The sequence below is a fragment of the Zingiber officinale genome, chromosome 4B, assembly GCF_018446385.1.
Source record: "Zingiber officinale cultivar Zhangliang chromosome 4B, Zo_v1.1, whole genome shotgun sequence".
Lineage (NCBI taxonomy): Eukaryota > Viridiplantae > Streptophyta > Magnoliopsida > Zingiberales > Zingiberaceae > Zingiber > Zingiber officinale.
In genome coordinates, this window is record NC_055993.1 from 83,115,977 (window position 1) to 83,133,966 (window position 17,990).

Consider the following 17,990-nt stretch of genomic DNA (forward strand, 5'->3'; position numbering starts at 1 on the left):
TAAAATTAATCATCTCACAAAAACTTATAAGGTTTCTTGATTGATAATTTAGAAAAGGGTAAGATGGACTTAAGTAAAATTTAGATGTAATCTAAATTAATAAATCTTAATTAATCTAAATTAATAAATCTTAATAAATATAAATTAATAAACCTAAATTAATAAATCCTAATAAATATTTCTAAATCTTAATTAATCTAAATTAATAAATCTAAATTATAAAACTAATCAATCTAACCAATTCATAACTTAATTTAACTTAATAAATTCAATTAAACACAAAACCATCTCACAGTCACCCATAGGAATAACATATTTGACAATCTAGACTAGGTGAGATAGAATATTAAGGAGCTGATTTCCAAACTATCTTTTGATCTGTCAAATTGAACCAAATCAAATACTTTATGTATAGGAACATAAAGATTTGGATTAATGGATGTTAGATAGTGGATGCTCCAGACACATGACTGGAGACAGATTGAAATTCACTAAGCTACAACTCAAGAACTTAGGGTCAGTTGTGTTCAGCAACGACGGAAAACTTAAGGTAATCGAAACAGGTAATATCGAACTGAGTTCCGATTTTATTATTCGAAAAGTACTATTGGTTGATAAATTGAGTTTTAACTTAGCATTAGTTAGTTATGTGACTCTGGGTACTTAGTCACATTTTCAAAATCTAAGTGTTTAATTAAAAATGTTAAAAACCCCAAAATTACACTTAAGGGAATTAGGAAACAAAACATCTATACAATTGACCTATCAACTTCCTCACTAAAGTGTCTCTTGACAAAACAAGAGGAAGCTAAGTTATGACACAGAAGACTGGGTCACACTCATACCAGACTCATTTCAAAAATGAGTCAAAATGACTTAGTTAAAGGTTTACCCAAATTAAAAATTATAGACAATCTGTAATGCTTGCCAACAAGGTAAACAAACCAAGTTAACTCACAAGTTAACCAACTTAAATAGAATTAACTCAATACTTGAGCTCCTAAACTTAGACTTGTTTGATTCACATGGAGTCAAATCACTAAGAAAAAACTAATATTGCTTAGTTATAATTGATGATTACTCAAGATTTACTTGGGTAAAATTTCTAAAAATTAAAGATAAAACTTATGAAATCTTTAAAACCTTTTGCAAGTTGATAGAAAATGAAAAATATACTAAAATTAAAAGAATTAGAAGTAATCATGGAGGGAAATTTGAAAATCATAAATTTACTGAATTTTGTAAAATTAATGGATACAAACATGAGTACTCATGCCCTAAAACCCCCCAACAAAATGGTTTAATAGAACGGAAAAATAGAACCCTGCAAGAAGCCGCTAGAACCATGATAAATGAATATAACCTAAATAATCAATTCTGGGCTGAGGCAATTAATTGATAATGTAAGTTCTATTAACTTAACCAAAAATCTTATCCAACACTCAAGGACTAAACACATAGAAATAAAACATCACTTTGTAAAGGATCATGTAGCCAAGGGTGACATTATACTTAACTATGTTGAGTCCAAGTCAAACCTGGCTGACATTTTCACAAAACTCTTACCTGAACTTGAGTTCAGTGCACTTAGAAGACAAATAAGAATGTGCCTAGTAGAATAGAGCTTATTTTTAAAAATACTCCTCTTTATTATTATTTTTTTAAAAAAAACAACATAGTTTTAAAACTCTAGGAAAAATATTTTCAAAATTCTAATTTTATTAGTTTTTTAAAATTTGGACTTAGCTTAGGTATTTATCCCCTAGAAAGCATGTTCCCCTAGGTTTTAGCCAGAGCATCTCACAATCACACTAGGGTTACCTTTCTTGTGTATGAAAAACACTTAGAATGGTGTGAGATGCATAGGGTACTGCATGGACTTCAGAATGCTTATGTCTGTGCATCAACATAAGTCTAGGCAATAAATACCAAATTTAAATTAATCAAATTAAGTTATCCATGCTTAGTCAAACTAACTGGAACACTTACTTAATTTGACTAACCAAGTGAAAGCTACTACCTCATGGTAAATAGCTAGTAGCTAAAGGTTAGACATTTGTTTAAAAGTAGATATTTAAGCTTGAAAATATGCTGTTATTCATGCTTGGACTCTAGGACTTTAAAACATAAAGAGTTTTTTTTAAGGGGGAGTGAAAGGAGCCAAGTTAAATATCTTTTGAAGTTAAAATATTCTTTTTCAAACTTTCAAATTAAAAGTATTTTTGAAAAATAAAATTCAGTTTTTATTAAAAAAAAATATTTTTAAGCTAAAGTATTTTTATCAAATTTTTTTTGTTAACTAAGTTTTTTTAAAAAAAGCTAAGTATTTTTTTTACTATGTTTTTATGAAAATATTATTAAAGCTAAGTATTTAATCGACACCGTTATAAAGCTAAGTACTAAGTTTTATCAAAATCTTATTAAAACTAAGTGTTTATCAAAAATCTTTTTCAAAGCAAAGTTTTGTTAACTAAGTATTTTCAAAGTATTCCTAATTTAGCTCCGTGTTTGGAAATAAAACTAAGACAGTTTTACAACTTAAGATTAACTAAGTTTTTAAAAAAAAAATCCAAGTCCCTTTCCACGCTTAAAAAATAGCTAAAATTTTTTTTAGTGTTACCTTTTAGGGGAAGCTAAAAGTTAAAAAGGGTAAATTTCCTATCTATCTTTCTCTCGATTTAGTATTATTTTTTATTTATGTCAAAGGGAGAGAAGATTAAAGTTAAGAAAATAAAAAAGAAAAAGTTAAATGGTTAAGGGAGAGCTATAATAAGTTGTACTAAATGCAATTTACATTTCTGCTGCATTTCTTGATTGCATTTCTTCCTGATTATCGCTTTATTGCTTTATATTTTACTTAACTTTGAATTGTATTGCCATAATCAAAAAGGAGGAGATTGTTGGTGCAGGAAGCATCACACGATTGAACCTATATTTTGATAATGGCAAAGGGTTCAAAGTTAAGATTACTTGTTATCTAACAAGGTTCATTAAGCTTGCAGGAAAGTCCTAGGTTGTCTTAGGCAAAAGTCCTAGTGGATTCTAGGCAGGTGAAAACCCCTAGGGGGTGGTAATCCTACGTCCTAGGGGGCAGTAACCCTAAGTGGTTGAAAGTCTTAGTTGTGATTAGGCAGGTGGAAAACCCTAGGGGGTGGTAACCCTACGTCCTAGGGGGCAGTAACCCTAAGTGGTTGAAAGTCCTAGCTGTGATTAGGCAGGTGGGAAACCCTAGGGGGTGGTAACCCTAGGTCCTAGGGGCGGTAACCCTAGGCTAAGGAAAACTCTAGGTGGTGGTAACCCTAGGTCCTAGGGGACGGTAACCCTAAGCGGAAAATCCAGTCGGTCTGGATGACCGATCTGGCAATAGGTAAACTCTCCTGAGAGGAGTAGGTTATGACACATTCCCCGTTGAGGAAACAGTAGGCGTCGGTTCGACCTAGGGTTTCCGGAGAAAATCCGAAGTTAGAATCGAACAGTCCAAAGGCTGTCAACTTAATTGTTTAATATTATTTGCTCTATTTGCCTAACTCTGTTTTGTAGGAAACTAACAGTTCTACAAGGTCGGACTCAACCTTGATCGGTCGATCGAACGACCTGATCAGTCGACCAAACCCTAGTACACAAAGGATCAGAATCCAACTCTCGGTGAAGGGTTGACCAGAGGGATCGATCGACCGAATCGAAGATAGACAGAGACCTGGTCGAGCGAGTTGATCGGATCAGATGAGGCAAATACCATCAGTTGATCGGTCGACCGAACAGAGGGATTAGTTGATCGAACACGGGCGCTATCCAGAGAGGCTACATCTGGACGGAAGGTCGAAGGTCGGGCAAGTTCAGCAAGTTCTATCGACCGAACCATGGGATCGGTCGATCAATCCGGGTCGAGTCAAGACTTGACCCCGAAGATCAGGGGATCTGGATCAGGCTTGAAGCTGCTATAAAAAGAGATCTCGTCTAGCTACTTCAAACAACAATTCTACAAGCAATTTTTGAAGCTGCGCTCTACGCTGAAACAACTCAACGATGCTCAGTTGTTGTTCCGACAATCGACGACTACTTCCATCATCTTTTGTATTGTCGATATAATTTTTTAAGTTCAAACTTATATTTACTTATTTGTAAAAGATTCTCGAGCTTATAGTGATTACCCATTGAAAGTACTCTCACGTGCAGGCCTTGGAGTAGGAATCGTCACAGGCTCCGAACCAAGTAAAAGAAATTGTGTTAGCGATTGCCTTTGGTTCTTTCTTTATTTCCACTGCATACTTACTTTGAGTTTTATGAAACGAATGAAAAAGCAAGGCGTGTTATTCACCCCCCCCCCCCCTAGCACGTCTATGATCTTACAAACGGTTTTCACAAAACTGTTGTCTTTTGTATTTTATGGGAGCTCAAAGACAACGATTTTATCTAAAATCGTTGTCTTTTATCAAATTTACAATAGTTTCATCTAAAACCATTGTCTTTATGGTGTTGTTGTTTAACATTTTTGTTGTAGTGAATAGTTTTACCAAATAATTTCCTAGTTGCTTTTCCAGTAAGGCAATGTTTACATATAGACAAGTTAACTTTAGCATAAGTGCCGAACATACCCTTTTTAGCTAATTTATTCATTCATTTTTATCCTATATGTTCTAGTCTAGCATGCCAAACTTCTTTATTAATATCAGCATCACTAATAAGAGCAATGTTTGAAAAACAACCATCATTTCCATAATTATTATTTGGTTCTACATAAATGATAATGTCCGAGCGCTGAGTCGACGGACGCTGGGGACGTGGCACGCTCCGCTGTCTCCGACTAGTGGTGTAGCTCTCCGGCGAACCTGCAAAGAAGCCGAGCCGGAAGGGGTTTCCCGGCGACGGCCCTCCAACGCTCAAGTCAGGCAACAAGAGAGGCAGCGTAATGTGGCTACAGTAAAGAGTTGTGCATAACTTCGTCGACGTCTAGGGGTCCTTATATAGGACCCCGGGGAGGCGCGGGCACGCTTCTCTATGCGTGCACGCTTCCCCAAACATACCTTAACAAGCCTATGTCAGAAAAGTACCTTTGGCGTCATTCCGCAATCGTCTGAGCATATCTCTGATGTGACGGTGGAAGCTTCCGCCATATGATCCTGTGTACGGCTCGGCCGCCAACTCTGCTGCTTGTCGGCGGCAGGCGTCTCGAGGATGATGTTATCCCCTGTCTGCTTTGTCCTCTTGCGTTCCCTGTCTGCTCCAGGGCCGAGCAGGTCGGCCGCTCAGCAGACATATAACTTCTGCATCGGTCGTATGCTCGGATGAGACTGCTCCCGCCTATGTTGCCTTGTGCACCGGCCGAACGGACAGCCCGCTCGGCCTTTGAAACCTTTTTACCTTGAGCATCGGAAACCCGACCCCAGTCGGGTTGTCTTCATTCGGTTCAGGGGACTCACGGCCGGTCGGCCTACATCACCCGGTCAGTCGGTCCGCTTCGTCCGGTCGTCCGGTCGGCCGGTCTCAGGGTTGAATCTCTTGACCTCTGACCTCCACGCGTCGTTGACCTTCCGCCAACGAGGATCCTCCGTCCTTATCACCGGATCACATGCCTCCCCTTCAAGTCTAGTCGAAGGAGGCGCTAAGTCCGACTGACTGGACTGCCGGTCGGTCTGAATGACCTCGCCCTGCCACTCTGGAATGTTCCTCCCCCCCGGCCGCTCGGCTTCTTCCGAGCGCAGGGTTCACTGCCGCGTCGACTGTCAACGCTGACGCCCTTCGGATCTCCTCAGAATTTGTGTAAATCCTCTCCATTAAGACCGAGCATGCGCGCTGCTTGCCGTAATGGCGCTCATTAAATACGCCCCTATGGCATGGTGCCATGTGGCGCCTCCGCTGGCGTCATCGTACGGTTCGGCGATGTGTCCGATGGGACGTCGGCGGTTTGAAATGAACGGCCCGATGTGGGCCTCGGTTCCTGTGACCTGCATCGGACGGTCGAGGCCGATCGGGCCCGACCTTATAAAGGCTTCACCTTCTTCCTCCGTCGCACCCTTGCTTTCGCGTGTCCCGTATCCTTCCTCGGTGCTCCAGCGTTCCGACGACTTCGATTTTCCCTTCTCTGACGGCCCTCCGCCTTCTTCCTTCGATCCTCAACTCCTTTGTAAGGTCCCTTCTCCTTTCTCCCTTTCATCCCTGCGTTTTCTTCGTACTCTCGGCTGCGTTCCGTCCTTTGATTACTGTTTCTCTCTTTTTCTCACTTGCGCATTTGCTTTCCATTTCGATCCCTGCTTCTTCCATTGCTCTGGCGATGGCAAGCTCCTCTCAGCCTGCGGACCCGGCTCTCGGCCCATGGTATACCACCATGGAGTCGTGGTTCGATCGGCGCGATGCAGAGAGCCTGTTCAATGCTTTTGATATCCCCTCCGACTTTGAGCTAATTTTACCTTCACCTTTCGCTCGGCCGCACAAGCCGCCGCGCGACGCCTTTTGTCTTTTCCGCGACCAATTCGTAGCCGGTCTGCGGTTTCCCCTTCACCCCTTCATTGTTGAAGTTTGTAACTTCTTTGGCATTCTGCTCACCCAACTGGTTCCCAACACCTTTCGCCTCCTGTGCGGGGTTGTGGTCTTATTTAAGATACACAACATTCCCCTCCGCCCGGAGATCTTCTATTATTTTTATTACCCCAAACAGTCCGAGCCGGGCACTTATCTGTTTCAAGCCCGGCCCGACTTAGTCTTTTTTGATAAGTTGCCTTCTTCCAACAAACACTGGAAGGAGAATTTTTTCTACCTTCGTATTCCCGGGCGGCTCTCCTTCCGTACGAAATGGCATGTCGGACCGCCCGTCTCTCCCGAGATGAAGAAATATAAGACCCGACCGGACTATCTTCAAGCAGCGAATCTGCTAGCCGGTCTGAAGCTTGACATCAACAAGCTCCTACCTGAAGGAGTGATGTACATATTTGGTTTGAGTCCGAGCCGGACCCCCCTCCCGAGCAGCTTCAGTAAGAACTTCACCTGTACATTTGCCTTGAGTTCTAACTGATTTTCTTCTCTTTTCTTTGCAGCGAACATCGTAATGGAGTCGGTGCTATTTGGAATTTTGAAGAAGAAAGCGGCCGCGCTCGAGGTGGCAGCGGCCAAGGAAATGGAGCAACTGGGCATTGCTCTGGTCGGCTCTCATGAGGACGAGAGCGAAGCGCAGGCAGGCGAGTCGGCCGCTCAGCCTTCGCCTATGGATGCTGCCGACGGTGCAACTTCTGGCCAGGAACCGGCCGTTCGGGAGGAAAGTTCCGATCCGGAGGACGAGCTCCCACTCAATAGGAAAAGACGGAGAGTTGAGAAGCCCCTCCGTTCGGCAACCTCCGCCGTGCAAGCGTCCGAGCGGACGGGCACCGCCTCCCCACGCGGCCAGGCACCATCGGTCAAGGCTCTATCTTCCGACTGGACTCCTTCTCAACTGGATGCGCCTGCGGCTCCCCTTGAAGCGATTTCGATTGCTTCACTTCCTCCAGTACCACGCCGAGTCCTCCGCTCGGGCATTTTGTCCACCATGTCCAGCCCCGCTACTGATCCTCTGGTGTCTGCTCAGACGACTCTGGGTCGACGTCGTACGGTTAGGGCCACTCTGCATCTCCCTACCGAGGCGTTCATGGCCGAGTCCGATCGGCCGACGGCCCCCGAGCATATGATCACTATGAAGGGGTCTTTAGCTGAGATGTGGGCGGACGCTCAGACTCGGGTAGCCATGATACCGCTCGACAAGCTGGCTGACAACCACATGCAGCAGTCCACCGGGGTAAGGTTTACTTCTTCTTTATGTAGTTTTCCCGATCGGCCTCCTTAACCTTTTATTGTACATCAGCGATGGGTGGAGGACGAGCTGAAGAGACTAAAGAGTCAGGGCGGCCCGTCATCCTCCCGAGGCCCTTCTTATGCCGAACTGCAGAAGGAGCTCGACAAAACCAAGGCTCTGTTGGAGGCCGAGAGGAAGAAGACGGCCGATCAGACCTACATGTTGGACCAGCTAGACAAGAAGGTCAAATCCTATGACCACAAGATTGAGCTGGCCACCACTCGGAAGAACACCGCCATCGTCGATCTGGACAAGAAGAACATGGAAGCCCGCGCTCTGGAGCAGCGCGTGAATGAGCTAGCCGAGCTGCTAGAAGGCGAGCAGAAAGGCCGCTCGAAGGTAGAGCCGTCAATTTGGGTTGGGCCCGTCGGGTTGGCCCGCCCCGCCAAATAATTTAAGCGGGTTGGTTGGAATTTTATCAACCCAAGTCCGCCGTGGGCCAACCCGCCTAGGCCCGCGACCCGCGCGGGTCGGCCCGCGGGTTGAAAAACATATGTAAGCTAAGTTTTAGGCCAATTTATTATCTTTCTTTGTTATAATTTTGAAATAAAAATAATACTTTTCATCCCACCTAAGTACTCGTTTGTGTTCATTTATATTTAAAATACATGTTTATGTATACATTTAATTGTAGAAATTTTTTTCGAAGTAAAATGTTGAAGATATAAAATATTTTTTAATTTTTTAAAAAAATTTTGATGGGCCCGCGGGTTGGCCCGCCAAACCCGCAACCCGCCTTAGAATGGGTTGGGTTGGAAATTTCCCAACCCGCCAAGTTAGTGGGTTAGCCCGCCCCGCCCCGCCAAATGGTTAGCCCGTCACGGGTTGACTCGCTCCGCCACGGGTTGGCCCGTCTGACAGCTCTACTCGGAGGAGGTGACTAAGCTCAAGGGCGATTTGAAGGACCTGCAGGAAGCTCTTGACGCTTCCCGTGCTGCCTTCAAAGAGTACCAAGAGGTAGAGCCGGGTCGCGTCGCCGCCTTGAGGCAAAACTACATCCGCTCGGCTGGGTTCGTGGAGAAGGTGTGCGACCGGCTGGTCATCGCCTTCGAGTTGGCCATTACAGCCACAGCGGATTATCTGAAGACCAAGGGTCAGCTCCCCGAGTCAGTGGTCATCCCTGCGACGGAGCATGCTGGGCTTCTCACTACCATCCCAATGCATATCTTTGACTTCCTCGAATGATGTATTTTCAGTAATGCTTCTGATCGACGAGTCTTTAATTTTCATGTGGCGTCTGTAACCTTCAAATGCTAACTTTAAATGAATGCCCACTCTTGTGGCGTTAGCCTTTACTTTCGAGTGTTCCTTTTGACTATGCCGACCGGTTAAATGACCTCCCACTATGCCTGGGACTTCTATGAGTTTGTCGCTGGGGTGTTTGCATATACCGCGCCGATCGGTCAGACGACTTTCCAGTAGGGATTTCTATGAGCTTTTCGCTTAGTGTTTCCCTTTACTTCACCGATCAGTCAAACGATTCTCCACTCTTTCATGGCTTCTTTGCCAATGCCTCGACGAGGTGCTTCGACGCAACGCTGCCTCATCTGGGGGGTTTATAGTCGCCAACTCGACTCTGGGGTTTAGCGTCGGAGCTCGACGGTCTTCCGACCGGGGGGTTTATAGTCGCCGATTCGACTCTAGGGTTTAACGTCGGAGCTCGACGGTCTTCCGACCGGGGGGTTTATAGTTGCCGATTCGACTCTAGGGTTTAACGTCGGAGCTCGACGGTCTTCCGACCGGGGGGTTTATAGTCGCCGGTTTAACTCTAGGGTTTAACGTCGGAGCTCGACGGTCTTCCGACCGGGCGATTTATAGTCGCCAGTTCGACTCTAAGGTTTAACGTCGCTGCTCGACGATCTTCAAGCCGGGGGGTTTATAGTCGCCGGTTCGACTCTAGGGTTTAACGTCGGAGCTCGATGGTCTTCCGACCGGGGGGTTTATAGTCGTCAGTTCGACTCTAAGATTTAACGTCGCTGCTCGACGGTCTTCAAGCTGGGGGGTTTATAGTCGCCGGTTCGACTCTAGGGTTTAATGTCGGAGCTCGACGGACTTCCGACCGGGGGGTTTATAGTCGCCGATTCGACTCTAAGATTTAATGTCGCTGCTCAACGGTCTTCCAATCGGGGGGTTAATAGTCGCTGGTTCGACTCTAAGATTTAACGTCGCTGCTCGACGGTCTTCAAGCCGGAGGGTTTATAGTCGCCGGTTCGACTCTAGGGTTTAACGTCGAAGCTCGACGATCTTCAAGCCGGAGGGTTTATAGTCGCCGGTTCGACTCTAGGGTTTAACGTCGGAGCTCGACGGTCTTCAATAATGCACTTCTAGCTCAGATAATATACACTCGGTCGAACGGCACGGGGTCTTCATCATCGAGCATTTGGCTCGGATAATATACATCCGGCCGAACGGCACGGGGTCTTCATCATCGAGCATTTGGCTCGGATAATATACACCCGGCCGAACGGCACGGGGTCTTCATCATCGAGCATTTAGCTCGGATAATATACACCCGGTCGAACGGTACGGGGTCTTTATCATGCCTTTATACATCCATCCAATGGGCACACCATGCTCATGCCTTTGCTTTGTTCTTATAACTTTCATTCCTGCAGCCAAAAGATACATCCGAACAGAATATTCATGAAAACATGTTACATCGGCGCACCTTTCATCCGGCCCGATAGGGCTGGAGGTGGTTTGCGCTCCATGGCCTATCCAGCCGCCGTCCATCCTCATACTCCAAGTAGTAGGCTCCAGATCAGAGCTTCTCGACGACCTTGAAGGGTCCCGACCAGGGAGCCTCCAGCTTGCATACGTCTCCGACCGGCTTCACTTTCTTCCAGACCAAGTCGCCCACCTGGAATGCTCGAGGAATCACGCGGCGATTGTAGTTCTACTTCATTCTCTGCCTGTAGGCCATCAGCCGGACGGACGCTTTGGCTCGCTCCTCGTCGATCAAGTCCAATTCTAGCTGCCTCCGCTCAGAATTATCTTCATCATAGTTCTGGATCCGGACGGACTCTACGCCGACTTCGACTGGGACGACCGTCTTGCCTCCATAAACCAGGTGGAACGGCGTTACTCCCGTTCCCTCCTTAGGGGTCGTGCGGATTGCCCATAGGACCCCCGGCAGCTCGTCCACCCAGCTTCCTCCCATGTGGTCGAGCCGAGCCCGAAGAATTCGGAGTATCTCCCGGTTGGCTACTTCGGCTTGACCATTGCTTTGGGGATACGCCACAGACATGAAGCGCTGCTCAATGCCATATCCATTGCACCATTCCTCGAGCTGCTTTCCGACGAACTGCCGCCCGTTGTCCGACACGAGCCGACGCGGAATGCCGAACCGACAGATGATATTTTGCTAGATGAATTTCTTGACCATGTGCTCGGTTATCTTGGCCAATGGCTCAGCTCCACCCACTTGGAGAAGTAATCTACTACCACCAATAGGAACTTTCGTTGTCCGGTCGCCATAGGGAAGGGTCCTACGATGTTCATGCCCCACTGGTCGAACGGGCAGGATACTGTGGACACTTTCATTTCTTCCGTCGGCTTATGCGAGAAACTGTGGTACTTCTGACAGGAAAGACACGTTGCGACGGTCCGAGCGGCGTCCTCATGTAGCGTTGGCCAAAAGTATCTGGCCAGCAGGATCTTCCTAGCCAGAGACCGGCTGCCCGGATGACCTCCGCAAGATCCTTGGTGTACCTCCTGGAGAATGTACTCGGCGTCTTCCGAGCTGACGCACTTCAGCAGAGGTCGGGAGAACGCCTTTTTATAAAGCTGATCTCTGATAAGCATGAACCGGCCAGCTCTCCTCCTCAGTAGCTGGGCTTCCTCCCGATCGGACGGCGTGGCACCCGAGCGCAGAAACTCCGTGATGGTTGTTCTCTAATCGCTCGGGAATGTGAGGCCATCCATCCGGTCCACATGCGCTACCAAAGATACTTGCTCGATTGGTTACTGGATGACGATCGGCGATATTGAGCTTGCGAGTTTGGCTAACTCATCTTCCACCTGGTTCTCCACTCGGGGTATCTTCAGAACCACTACCTCGGTGAAGCCGGTCTTGAGTTTTTCAAAGGCCTCCGCGTACAATCTGAGTCTTGCATTGTTTATCTCAAAAGCGCCCATGAGTTGCTGAGCGGCAAGCTAGGAATCCGAGTGGATCACCACCCGACTGGCTCCAACATGTCGTGTGGCCTGCAATCTGGCTATGAGGGCTTCGTACTCTGCCTCATTATTTGTTGTCCGATAGTCCAGCCGAACGGATAAATGCATCCGCTATCCCTGAGGCGAAAGTAGCATGATCCCAATTCCGCTTCCGAGCCGAGTGGACGATCCGTCCACATATATTTTCCATGTAGCTTCGGGCTTGGGCTTTTGTACCTCGGTCACGAAATCTGCCAAGGACTGTGCTTTGATCGCCGAGCGGGGTTGGTATTGGATGTCAAATTCGCTTAGCTCCGTCGTCCACTTGATGAGTCGTCCGGATGCTTCAGGGTTCAGGAGTACCCTTGCTAGCGGGCTATTCGTCATCACAATAATTGTGTGCACCAAAAAGTAAGGGCGCAACCTCCGAGCGACAAGGACCAAGGCGAAAGCCAACTTCTCGAGACCGGTGTAGCGAGACTCAGCATCCTTTAAGATATGGCTTAAAAAGTACGCTGGTTGTTCCTCGCCGCTTGGCCTTACTAATGCTGAGCCCACAACATGCTCAGTTGAAGATAAATAAATGCGGAGCGTCTCACCTACGACACGGGTAAGGAATTCAGGTAAGTCTTCAATTCCTCGAATGCCCGAACGCACTCCTCGTCCCATTGAAACTTAGCGGCTTTACGAAGAATCTTGAAAAATGGCAAGCTCCGGTCGGCGGTCTTAGAGAGAAACCTTGACAGCGTCGTTATCCGACCGGTGAGACGCTGTACCTCTCGGAGATTTCTAGGGGGCGGCATGTCCTGCAATGCCTTTATCTTGCTAGGGTTCGCCTCTATGCCTCGCTCGGTCACAATGTAACCCAGGAAGCTCCGCCCTTTTGCTCCGAACAGGCACTTTTGAGGGTTAATTTTGACGTCATATCTTCTCAATGTTTGGAAGGTCTCCTCCATGTCCGCATAGAGATCAGCCGCCCAGAAAGACTTGATAAGTATGTCGTCCACGTACACTTCCAAGTTGCGTCCGATCTGCTCCCTGAAGACCCTGTTCATCAGACGCTGGTAGGTGGCTCCTGCGTTCTTCAGCCCGAACGGCATTACATTGTAGCAGTAAGTGTCGTCCGCCGTGATGAAGCTGACCTTCTCCTGCTCTTCTTGGGTGAGCGACACTTGATGTAAGCCTTGGTATGCATCCAGCATGCATATCAACTCACACCTAGCCGTGGAGTCCACGAGTTGATCGATCCGAGGCAGGGGGTAGAAGTCCTTCGGGTATGCCTTGTTCAAGTCTCGGAAGTCGATACAGACTCTCCACTTGTTGCCCAGCTTGGAGACCAGAACCACATTTGCGAGCCAACTTGGGAATTGCACTTCCCTTATGTGGCCGGCCTCCAGAAGCTTCTCTACCTCCGCCCGGATGATTACATTCTGCTCTGCGCTGAAGTCCCTCTTCCTTTGCTTCACTGGCCGAGTGTCCGGTTGGACGTGAAGTTCATGCTGCACTACGCTTGGCGAGACCCCTGGCAGCTCATGGGTCGACCAAGCGAAGACGTCGCAGTTTCGCCATAGGCATTTGATCAACTTCTCCTTCTGCATCTCCTCCAGATCGGATGCTATGAAGGTAGTGGCCTCCGGTCGGGAAGAGTCAATCTGCACCTCCTCTTTTTCTTCATAAACCAAAGAAGGTGGTTTCTCGGTTATAGTATTTACCTCGACTCATGGCACTTTCCGAGCGGACTTGGATTCAGCTCGGACCATCTCCACATAGCATCTTCGAGCCACCAGTTGGTCTCCCCGCACCTCCCCTACTTGATCTTCCACCGGGAACTTGATCTTCTGGCAGAAGGTAGAGACGACCGCCCGGAACTCGTTGAGAACCGGTCGTCCCAAGATAACGTTGTACGCCGAAGGAGCATCAACCACAATGAAACTTGTGGTCCTCGTCCTTCTGAGCGGCTCTTCTCCCAGCGATATAGCCAGCCGGACTTGGCCGACCGGCAAGACTTCGTTCCCCATGAATCCATAGAGGGGGGTCATCATTGGCAGTAGTTCAGCTCGGTCGATTTGTAGTTGGTCAAAGGCCTTCTTGAATATTATGTTGACCGAGCTGCCTGTGTCAATGAAAATGCGGTGAATAGTATAGTTGGCTATTACCGCTCGAATGATCAGAGCGTCATCGTGAGGGACTTCAACTCCTTCGAGGTCCCTGGGCCCGAACCTGATCTCGGGTCCGCTCGCCCTTTCCTGGCTGCAGCCTACCGCGTGGATCCTCAACTGCCTTGCGTGTGCCTTTCTGGCTCTATTAGAGTCTCCGCCGGTCGGGCCTCCGGCGATGATGTTGATCTCTCCCCGAGATGTGTTGCCCCTATTTTCCTCCTCCCGAACGGAAGGTCGAGGTCGTTCGTGTGATGCCCGATAGTGAGCTCCGGGCTGCTGACGATGCTGCCGCTCAGGGGATCTTCTTTCTATCCATTGAACGGGGCTCCGTTGTCGATGTTGCTGGTCTGGTGAAGGAGATCGGCGGCGGTATCTCCTCGGCGCGGGATGAGCGATGGGAGGGAGGCTCCGACAGTCGCGGGTGTTATGAGTAGCCGACTGATGGAGTGAACAAAACATCGGGGTCCACACCTTCCCCCTGGGCTTGGGACGATCAGCCGCAACTTGCTGGACGGTGTGCGGCCAAGCGTGTTGATGAGGACGGGCGGCTTCGGCTCGCGGTCCTCTAGGTGGCTGGTGACTGATTACTGATGGGCTGCTTCCGCTCAGCGGAAACTGGTTGGTCACTCAGGGCTTCTTTTCTTCTCGCCGCCTGGGCCTCCTCCACATTGATGTATTCGTTGGCCTTGTGCAGCATGTGGTCGTAGTCCCGGGGCGGCTTCCGGATGAGCGAGCGGAAGAAGTCACCGTCCACGAGCCCTTGCGTGAACGCGTTCATCATTGTTTCCGAGGTGACCGTTGGAATGTCCATGGCCACTTGGTTGAAGCGCTGAATGTACGCTCAGAGCGGCTCCCTCGCGCCTTGCTTGATGGAAAACAAGTTGACGCTTATCTTCTGGTGACGCCTGCTGCTTGCAAAATGATGGAGAAACGCCGTTCGAAATTCCTTGAAACTTGTGATGGATCCGTCCGGCAGTCTCCGAAACCACCGATGTGCCGATCCCGAGAGCGTGGTGAGGAACACTCGGCACTTCACACCATCTGTGTATTGATGCAGAGTGGCGATGCTATCAAACTTACTCAGGTGGTCGTCTGGGTCGGTTGTCCCGTTGTACTCCCCGATCACGGGGGGCGTATAATGCTTTGGCAGCGGATCGCGAAGAATGGCGTCTGAAAACTGCCGGTTGATCCGCTCAGGTGACGAGTCTGTTCGGGGTGCCTTTCCTTTTCTGACGTCCCGGATGGGTGCTTCGTCCAATGAAGATCCCTTGTCTTGATTGGCTTGCGCAACCTTCGAGGGCGTCTGGAACAGAGCCCGATGAAAAGGTATTGGGGTGGGCAGCACCCCCATCTGAGTGTCGGCTGGTCCCTTATTTTGCCCCCATATTGAGAGCTGCTCCTGCCTGTCTTCGGGTGGGACTCGGCCCCCCGAGGCCGATGTCGCCTGCTGCGCTACCTGCTCGGCCTGAGCCTTCTGCTGCTGCTCCACGATTTTTGCTGCTCGCACTTGGACGAGTGCTTCGAGCTCCTCGGGAGAGAGCGTTACCAGAAGTTGACGTCCAGCTTCTTCCATCTTCTAGGCTCAGATTCAGGTGCGCTCCCACAGACGGCGCCAATTTGATCCTGTCCGAGCGCTGAGTCGACGGACGCTGGGGACGTGGCACGCTCCGCTGTCTCCGACTAGTGGTGTAGCTCTCCGGCGAACCTACAAAGAAGCTGAGCCGGGAGGGGTTTCCCGGCGACGGCCCTCCGACGCTCAAGTCAGGCAATGAGAGAGGCAGCGTAATGTGGCTACAGTAAAGAGTTGCGTATACCTTCGTCGACGTCTGGGGGTCCTTATATAGGACCTCAGGGAGTCGCGGGCACGCTTCTCTATGTGTGCACGCTTCCCCAAGCATACCTTAACAAGCATCTGTCAGAAAAGTACCTTTGGCGCCATTCCGCAATCGTCCGAGCATATCCCGGATGTGACGGTGGAAGCTTCCGCCGTATGATCCTGTGTACGGCTCGGCCGCCAACTCTGCTGCTTGTCGGTGGCAGGCGTCTCGAGGATGATGTTATTCCCTGTCTCCTTTGTCCTCTTGCGTTCCCTGTCTGCTCCAGGGCCGAGCGGGTCGGCCGCTCGGCAGGCATATAACTTCTACATCGGTCGTATGCTCGGATGAGACTGCTCCCGCCTGTGTTGCCTTGTACACCGGCCGAACGGACAGCCCGCTCGGCCCTTGAAACCTTTTTACCTTAAGCATCGGAAACCCGACCCCCAGTCGGGTTATCTTCATTCGGTTCGGGGGACTCACTGCCGGTCGGCCTACATCACCCGGTCAGTCGGTCCGCTTCGTCCGGTCGGCCGGTCTCAGGGTTGAATCTCTTGACCTGTGACCTCCACGCGTCGTTGACCTTCCACCAACGAGGATCCCCCATCCTTATGTAACGCCCGAAAATTCTCAAAACTATTTTAGAATTATTCTATGATTTTTCTGGAATTTTTAGATATTTTTCCGGAAAAATCGGAGTATCGGAAGTAGCAAAAATAATTAGAATCGTAAAATAGCTTAGGCGGGAATCGAACCCGAGACCTATGGTTTACGGATAAGATTAGTAACCGGTGAACACAGCAGGGCCGTGCTGAAAGAAAGGAGAACCAAATATATTTATATTTGAGTTGGGTTCATTAAACCACTTAATATAAATAATAAACTTAAGTTGGAGTTGGGTTATTTTTATTTTGGTTCGGCACCTTCTCCTCTCAAACCCTCACGCCAGCGCCCCTCTTCTTCTCCTCTTCCTCACGCACGGCACACCAAGCCCAAGGTCCATCGGTTCACCTTCCGGCGACGACTCCAACACGAAAGAGGTTCTTCTCCGGGAGAGGAACGCAAAGACGTGATCGGATCGTCGAGAGGATCACCTCCACCGGAACTCTAGCGAATAGAATCATAAGAAATTACGATCAAGAGGTAAGAAACCCCTCACCTGCAGTATAATAGCTCCGTTTGGATTTTCTATGCATTAGATTAGTAATATGCAGATTTTATTGACATGTAGGGCGTTTTAACCCTCCTCTTAGATTTAGGGATTTTAGTTGAGCACCTTTAGATGGGCCGGACACGCTTACCCTCTTCAGTTGGGGTTGTAGACGTTGTCGGGTGCCTAAGGGTGATCTCCCTAATAAAGAGGAGAGTTGGGGCACACTAAGTGCTCGGCAAAATAACTAGATCAGTAAAAATGCAACTTAGGCATTTTAATAGTACAGTTAAATGCATTAGAAGCATTTAAAATAGTAAATCAGTTTATTTTAGCTATATGGGACTACGGTCCAATGGGTGGGCTCCCACAGTCGCCTCTAGGTTCAGATAACCTAGCTCTAGGTTCAGATAACCTAGCTCTAGGTTCAGATAACCTAGAAACAGCATGTTATATCAGTTAGCTATAGATATCAGTATTTTATTTTCAGTGGCACTGTACTGGATTATATATCCATTGGGTTGGACTCCCACAGTCGTCCCTAGGTTCAGATAGCCTAGACAACCCTGCTAAATTCGGGACTTGCAACCCCGGGTCTAGTAGGGATGCGCGCACAGCAAGTACAGTTGTCGGGCCCAAACAGCATGATTATGTATTTTCACTTATTATGTATTAGATTTCAAAACTCAAAATCCATTATGCTAGTTGAGTTTGTTTCCAGTTACAGATTTAGTTTCAGTTAGTTTAGCCTATATTCAGTTCAGTGTTTATTTGGTTGCTTTGCCATGATTCAGTGCTTATGCCATGCTTATATGTTATGCCTTACGATTTCAGTATGCCATGTCTTAGCAAGTCCAGCCCATATTTTCAAATATCATGATTTAAAAACATAT